Source organism: Dama dama, chromosome 20, assembly GCF_033118175.1.
Source record: "Dama dama isolate Ldn47 chromosome 20, ASM3311817v1, whole genome shotgun sequence".
In the NCBI taxonomy this organism is placed as follows: Eukaryota; Metazoa; Chordata; class Mammalia; order Artiodactyla; family Cervidae; genus Dama; species Dama dama.
In genome coordinates this window covers 98,140,807-98,149,169 of record NC_083700.1, presented here as the reverse complement: position 1 = coordinate 98,149,169, position 8,363 = coordinate 98,140,807, and the positions used below count along the sequence as shown (strand labels likewise).

Below are 8,363 nucleotides of genomic sequence, written 5' to 3'. Positions count from 1 at the left end.
CAGACCCTGCAGTTAGACTGATTGTGGAATGCAGCATAGGAGTGAGCCCAGGACAGGAAGGCATTGTCTTGAGGATCAAACGGCAGACTCAGGATTTCTGGAGTCAGCAGAAGTAGGCTCACATAGATTATCAGGCCCATCTTGTCCTGAAGGATCCCGAACGAGCCCCCAAGATGAAAGGTTGTTGCTGAACGATGAGACGTGGGATTCTTGGCCTCCGGAGGAGACGAATTCAATCCGGGGCCAGAGACGAGGCTGATCGCTCAGAGCTTTTGTGTAATAAAGTTTTATTAAAGTATAAAGGAGATAGAGAAAGCTTCTGACATAGGCATCAGAAGGGGGCAAAAGGTAGTACCCCCCATATTTCTCTTTCCAGCTAAACATTTCCACCTCATTTTGTTGTCAATGAAAAATTTAATCAGTAGATCTAAGAAAGAAATGGAAAGTTTTATTCTAGCCAAATTGAGGATTATAAACTGGGAACAGCCTTTCAGAAAGTTCTAACTGTTCCACTTGTTAGAGGTCAAAGCTCAGTTATATAAGTTTTTGAGACAGAAGGTTGTACATTAAATGATGTATACAAAAATAAATAAATAAATAAATAAATTATGTATACAATGCAATTCACACCTACAATGCAAGTATTGGGTCCTGGGTCATCATGGCCCCTTACAAGATCAAGAAGGAAGGTTATCTCCTAAGACATTATCTTAGCAGGGGCTACTCTCCAATCTTGAGCTAATTGTGGTGTCTTGTCTTGTTGCAGATCACAGGTTCTAGGACTTCAGTAGTTTTTGCACATGGGCTCAGTAGTTGCTATTCCCAGGCCTTAGAGCATAGGCTGCATAGTTGTGGCACACAGGCTTAGTTGCTCAGGGGCATGTGGGATCTTTCTGAACCAGGGATTGAATCTGTGTCTCCTGCATTGGCAGTGTGTGGTTCTTGAAACTGACAAAGAAGCTCATGATTTAGGACATTTGTGCAGGCTTTTCTGTTGAACACTTGAAAAAGGTTCTATTCCTAGAACTCTCACCCCAGGTATCTGCATGGCTGATTTCTTCACCTTCTTTCAATTCTTTACACAAAAGTCAGCTTTTCAATGAGGGTTACTCTTTTTTTAGTTGCATCCCACACTACCAGTCCCTGTACTCTAATCCCTAACCCCTGCTACTCACCTGTTTATTCCATATCACTTATTTATGTATTTTTTTAATTATCTGTCTCCCTACCTGAATGTAAGCTCCAGTAGGGCAGGAATATTTGTTTTCATTACTGATATTTCCCAAATGTTGAGAATAGTGCCTGGCACACATGAATGAATTACTGAGTTATTGTGAGGGAATTGTCCCTCAAGGTCAGAGGAAATGAAATCAGATGGCAGTAATTCTCTAGGATGCCACAAGAGGGCAGCAGTGGCCCGGATGTTGTCAAAGACTGCCTAGCCTCACCCCTAACTGGGATTTTGAGCCTCCACTTTCCTCTATTTGGGCAGAGGGAGGAAAGAAAAGTTAACAAAATACCCAGCATGTTTTCCTTAAAGCTAAATGAATTTCCTATTTTAAAGATATGTCCTGTCCTTTGGTGTCCAGTCATTCTTACTGTTTTAGTCTTGAAATAGCCTTTCTTTTAATAGAATTAGTTTAAAAACAGTACCCCAGAAAATTTTGGAAATTTTAATAATTAGAAAATCAAAAAAATACAGGAAAAAAACCAAAACTCTGGTATAATAGTTTAATAACAATGGAATGTTTTAAAATGAAATCTTAAGTATACTACAAATATCTAAAACAAATATACATTACATGAAATTTATTAATATACATTTATCCCCCACCCCAACTTTTTATTATTTTTTTTTAATTTTTTTTCCCCCACCCCAAATTTTAACTTTCAAAAGTTCAAAATTACCAAAAAAGTTGAAAGAATAATACAGTGAATACCTAGACCCTTTGACACATTTTCTATTTACTGGGCTCTTTTTTAAGTTTCAGATATGACATTTGACAACTAAAAAGTTGACTACTAAAAACTTCACATTATGTTTCTACTAAGAATAAGGACATCCTCCTGCATAATTACTGTATCATTATTGTGGTAGTCTAAGTAATGGCTTCCAAATGCATCTACATCCTATTCCCAAGAACCTGTAAATGTGTTACTTCATGTGGTAAAAGGAATTTTGCAGGTGTGATTAAGGATCTTGAAATGGGAAGATTCTCCTGGATTATCTAGGTGGGTTCCAGGTAAGTACAAAGGTCTTTATAGGGCAGGACAATCCATAGTTAGTTAGGAGATGACATAACAGAAGCAAAATGTTTAGAGTAATGCACGGAAGGTTGCACAGGCCAAGGAATGAAGGCAGCTTTCTAAAGGCAAAGACGTAGATTCTTCCCCCGACTTCCCAAGTTTCTAGAAAGAATGCACCCCTGTCAACACCTTAATTCTAGATCTCTGACCTCCAGAAGTATTTGTTTTTCGTTCAGTATCCAGTTAAGGTTTGTATTAATATATTGCACTTGATTGTCATGTGGTGGTTGGTGATAGTGGCTTAGTCGTGTCCAAGTCTTGCGACCTCCATGGACTGTAGCCTGCCAGGCTCCTCTGTCCATGGGATTCTCCAAGCAAGAATACTAGAGTGGATTGCCATTTCCTTCTTTAAGGGATCTTCCTGACCTGGGAATCGAACCTGGTCACCTGCATTTCAGGCACATTCTTTACCAACTGAGCTATGGGGGAAGCCCAGCTGTCATGTAGTATAAGCTTATTTTTAAAGTTCAAATTTATAGCAATTACTTTTTTTTTTTTTTTAACTTGCTGTCTTGATCCGCATAAAAACTGAAAATTACAGATAATCTTGAGGACTTATTTTTTTTTTTCCGGTTGTGCCACACAGCTTTCAAGACCTTAGCTCCACAACCACGGATCAAACCTGTACATCCTACAGAGGAAGCATAAAACCCTAACCATTGGACCATCAAGGAATTTCCAGGATTTCCAATTCTAAAGCATACACCAAGGACACTAATTAGAAACCACAGCCCCAGAGTGGGTGGGGTTCTTGCCTGCCTGCCTGCCATGCTCAGGTATCCCCCTCGTGAAAATTGTGAACAGATATGCCCAAGCCTGAACTTTAACTCAAGGCCTAAACAAAACCGGGTTAACCGGATTTTTCACAAGTAGCAAACATCTATTGAACAACTGACTCTTCTATGCCAAGCCCCGTGACAGGCACAGAAGACCATCCAAGTTTATGTTTGGCGGCCTTCACAGAACAAATTCTAAGCCCTCATAACAAAACGTAGCTTCCACTTCTGTGTACTCTACTTTCATCGTTCATGACTGCGCGGTCACTGAGAGAAAGACAAATGCTAGCAGCTCTTCAGCGGCCGATTTATCACTCGGACCTCTTCTGTCTCAAAGAATGTTTTGCACTGCCAGTTTCCAGACACAACACAACCTCTTGAGACTATCTATCTGAAACCAAACCCCATAAGAAAAATAGAACTTAAGTAAGAAAACTTCAAACACCCAGCAAAACAAACAACAGCAAATGGTAAATGATAAGCAAGACTTATGCAAGCAATACAAACATATAGGTACTCAAAGCATACTAAATTACATTTAAATTTATTGTCTATTTTTAAACAAATTTATAAGCCCTGCAAAAGCAAGGCCTCAAAAAATTGGTTTAAGACTCAGAATTGTTCCTCTCCACGGAAATCTTTAGTAAAAGGCGAAAGATTTATACGATCTGAAGAGAAACCAGAGTATGCTGCAGAGTTCCGGCACACAGTCCTCGGTTAACCGTAAGTCCTAAGACAGCAATGGTAACTATATGCCCGCCCAAAAGCGAGCAAGTTCTGCCCTTATCTCAGATAATTCTTTGAAAATATCTTAATTTTTCAGAAGTAGGAGAGAAATAAAAAGGAAAAAAAGGATCTAGTCTTTAAAGTAGGCACGCTCCTGAATGCAATGCATTGTGGGTATGTAAATGAAGTTGACTCTCCAACGTCGCATTTCAGGAAATGCCTTAAAATTTAAGGCACCACTAGAGCCACCACTAGGGGGCGGAGCAGAAGCCAGATCGGCAAGAGCATAGATGCAGGGTCCAATGAGAAAATTCGATTTTATCTTTTCTTAAGGGATGACATCTATTCTTTTCCCAAATGTTACAGTAAAACCAGGAGGGAGGGGGGAAAAATGGTTTTAGCAGTCAGAAAAAAGAAAAGTACAAATCTGGGGTTTGGCCAATAAAAGTTATTGACAACAATGGGAGGAAAGAAAAGAAAAAGACAGGACGTTGTTTCACGTTACAGACCTTCCCCTAACCCAAGCTTAATACTTGCTTACTAAGTAGAAAAAGAGACTCGGTTTATTGGAGGTTTGAACTTCAGTTAAGACACTTACAAAAACCTAGACAGGGGCTGTGTCCTCCTCGGCCCAGGTGTCACTAGTCTAAAAACTCAAGGGGAGGCAGAACACTCAGGATTTGGGAGTGTACACACCCCCACATCTGGCTCAGGAATTTGAGCAGCAAACATAACCTGCTTGGAAAGAATTGGGAAAGAAAACCAGCAACTGCCTTCTTCCTGGTGGGGACAGGGAAGGAGGTGGGGCTGGGACTAGGAGCATTTCACATCACTAACCTAACCTGGGCAGCTGCAAGGAACCAGCTTAAACTGGCCTTAAGAGGAAGACCAGAGAGATGATGGGAGAATCCATGGGAGGGAGAGGAGGAGAGGGAATGTGGCTAGGGGGCAACAGTTCCTTCCTTTCTGGGCACAGGAGGGCAGCCAGGGCATGGGGTCCAGGCAGTGACCTCACAAGGACACCACAGCTTTTGCAGCTTGGAGATCACCCACGTGCCCCAGAATGAAACCGCTATTCATCCTGTTTTCTCCATGGTATAAGGCCCCAAGGCAGTGGATAGCTCTGTGGCCTGGAGCCCTTCTCTTCTGTGTCTCCTCCTTTGGAGGCAGCATTAGCCTCTGCCCCTTGGACCTCGGGCTCCTGGCTCACAGGGGAAGCAGCAAACTTCCTTCCTGGGCAGTGCCTTCTTCACTGTAAGTACCAGGTCTCTGCCTACTCCTGCTCTTCCTCTGTGGGTTAGGAGGCAGACAAATCACCTCACCCTCCTTCCAATTTCTCTTGAAAGACAGGCTACTCAGTTTGAAAGGTTTCTTGAAAAAGAATTTCTTCCTCTGCTTGAGGGTCTCCTTGGGGGGGATTGGAGTGCCCAACATGCTAGCTGCACCACATCGCCGCTCGACTCTGCACCAGAATGCCTGTTTTTTGTTGTTGTTGTTTATTGAAGTATATTTGATTTATAATATTAGTTTCAGATGTACAGCATACTGATTCAGTATTTTTCCAAATTATACTCCAGTATAGATTATAGATAATGGCTGTAATTCCCTGTTATACAGTATATCCTTGTTGTGTCTCTTTTAGATTTTAATACTCAAATAAAATTGCTCTTGAATTAAAAAATTAAAACTGAATTTTCTAGATGCCTGAAAATAGTTGTTTTCATACAATCATGCAACAAAAATGTATGGAACACTGTGTCAGACCATGTGCTAGGCCCCATGAGACAAGTGTGTGTGATGAGCACTGATGACTGTTTCAGTGACACATAGGCCGAGCAAGAAACGATCCACAGGAGTAGGGTGGTGAGGGCGTTCTCAGCAGAAAGGCACTTTGAACAGTGTGAGCCTGAGTGGTGAAAGGACAGGTGGCTAAGTGACAGGGACCAGATCGGGTCCAATGACAATGCATGACCTTGGATTTACCTTGAGAGCAATGAGGAATCTCTGAAAAGCTTCAAAGGAGAATCAATTCAGTTCAGTCACTCAGTCATGTCCAACTCTTTGTGACCCCATGGACTGCAGCACGCCAGGCTTCCCTGTCCATCACTAACTCCCAAAGCTTGCTCAAACTCATGTCCATTGAGTCGGTGATACCATCCAACTATCTCATCTTCTGTCATCCCCTTCGCCTCCTGCCTTCAGTCTTTCCCAGCATCAGGGTCTTTTCCAGTGGGTCAGTTCTTCACATCAGGTGGCCAAAGTATTAAAGGAGAATAATATGATCGAATTAGTGTTTTGAAGCTGCATCAGCATCATCTGGTATTATCAATATTATGAGTTGAATTGTGTCCCGTCCCCTCTCCCCCACTAAATTCATATGTTGAAGTGCAAACCCTCAGTACAAATGTGACTTCATTTGGAAATAAAGTCATTGTAGATGTAATTAGCTTACATGAGGCTTCCAGAGCTGTCAGACAATAAATTTCTAAGCCACCAAGTTTGTGGTGTCTTGTTACGGTATCCTAAAAAATACACCTAATATACCTGGGTGTGTGTGTTCAGTCACTCAGTTGTGCCCAACTCTTTTTGACCCCATGGACAGCAGCCAAGCAGGCTCCTCTATCCATGGAATTTTCCAGGCAAGCATACTGGAGAGAGTTGCCATTTTCTACTCCAGGGGTTTTTCCTGACCGGAGGATCCAACTCGAGTTTCTTGCATCTCCTGCATTCACAGGCGGATTCTTTACCACTGGACTACTTGAGAAGCCCAATATACCTGGGTATTTGTTAGAAATACAAATGATTGGGCTACACCTCAGACCTACTGAATCAGAAACTCCAGGTAAGACCCAGGTACCTGAGTTTTAACAGTCTTCCAGGTGATTCTGATGCAGGCTATGTTGAGAATCACTGGACACCTATTCTGGCTAAAGTATGGAGATTGTATGGTGGACAAGAAGTTTGGAAAATAATTTAGGACTGAGCAGTAAAGCCAGAGAGAAATAAAAGGCAGCCTCCACCAGGGGATGGTCAGGACTGCTCAAGGAGAAAGAGTGTAAAGTAAGGAGAGAAAACAAGGCTAGAATAAGTCTCTAGAGAACAGTGGCCTAAGGGAGGGGTGCAGCAGAAGCAGTGAAATTAGGAAGGCCAGAGGAAAAGCAGCAGTGTGGAGAGCATAGAAATCAACAGCAGAAAAGAAGAGATCCATCAGTTCCATCGGATGAGTGATCAAGTGAGGTGGCGACTGCAAAGTTCATTGAGTAGGGATAGGGTTAGTTAGCTCAGAAATCCCATTAGGGTGTTTTAGATGGGGAAGGAACTTTAGGGGGCTTTGGGAGACCATAGTAAGTTAAAGATCTCTTAAGAAAGCAGATTTGCTTAACCGAAACCAAGCAGGCCTGCTTAGCAACAAAACCGTGGAACAGAAGCATGGGCCATGCCCCCAAGCAATAAAACAATGGTGGCCTGAGACCCACATTCTGCCCAGTGAGCCCAGTAAGTTACTGACCCCTAGGACATGCTCTCTGCACACATGAAAAACAATAGCTTATGGGGAAAAAAAGGCGGGGTGGATAGCTTATGGAAAGGTGACATTTCAAAGTAAAGACCTTCACTGTAACTAAGATCTGAAGTAATTTTTCCATATTGCCATTACAGTCCTGGCTTTACCATGTAGGGACAAGAAAACTCCCTTGCCCATCCTGGAGGAGGAGCTAATGATGGAAGTGTGACACCTACTAAGAATGAGGAAGAAGGTGTTTTTCCCCCTCCCCACTTTTCCTTTGGTTTTAAAACTGTAGCCCACTAAGTTCCCAGGGCCTCTCGCCCACCCACTTGTAAGCTTCACATGAGTCCTATTCTGTTATTAAGTCACTTCTTATCTATCATTTTGCCTCTCACTGAATTTTTTCTGCCCTGAGATATAAAGGACCGGAGTTCCTCAGAGCCCCCCAAAATGCCACCTAGTGGTTTCACATTGGATTCAACAGCAGGGAAGTTGCTGATGACCACAGTGTGTGTAAACAGGGGGGCATTGACGGAAATCCAACTATAGGGAGCCGTTGAAGGCCATGGAGGTAGAGAAAGCAGGCAACTCTTCCGAGACATTGGCCCTGAAAAGCCAAATAGAGACTGTAGCTGGAAAGGGTTTGGGATTAAAGGTAGCCTCCCTCCACCTCTTTTGTTAATATTGTGTGTGTGCTCAGTCACTCAGCTGTGTCCGACTCTTTGCATCCCCATGGACTGTAGCCTGCCAGGCTCCTCTGTTCATGGGGGTTCTCCAGGCAAGAATACTGGAGTGGGTTGTCATTTCCTCCTCCAAGGATCCTTCTCAACCCAGGGATCAAACCAGGGTATCCTGCGTCTCCTGCATTTCGAGCAGATTCTTTACTGCTGGGCTTCTCTGGTGGCTAATATGGTAAAGAAACTGCCTGCCATGCGGAGGACCCAGGTTCAGTCTATGGGTCAGGACGATCCCCTGGAGAAGGGCATGGCGACCCACTCCTGTGCCTGGAGAATCCCATGGACAGAGGAGCCTGACAGGCTACAGTCCAT

General features: G+C 43.0%; 1 non-coding gene across 1 annotated transcript; it reads right to left on the bottom strand.

The window, feature by feature from the left end:
• Positions 1–3,655: 3,655 nt before the first annotated feature.
• Positions 3,656–3,771, bottom strand: LOC133041907 (U5 spliceosomal RNA). The gene has a single exon (XR_009689445.1). It is a non-coding gene; the product is annotated as a U5 spliceosomal RNA (small nuclear RNA).
• Between the last annotated feature and the right edge of the window lie 4,592 nt (positions 3,772–8,363).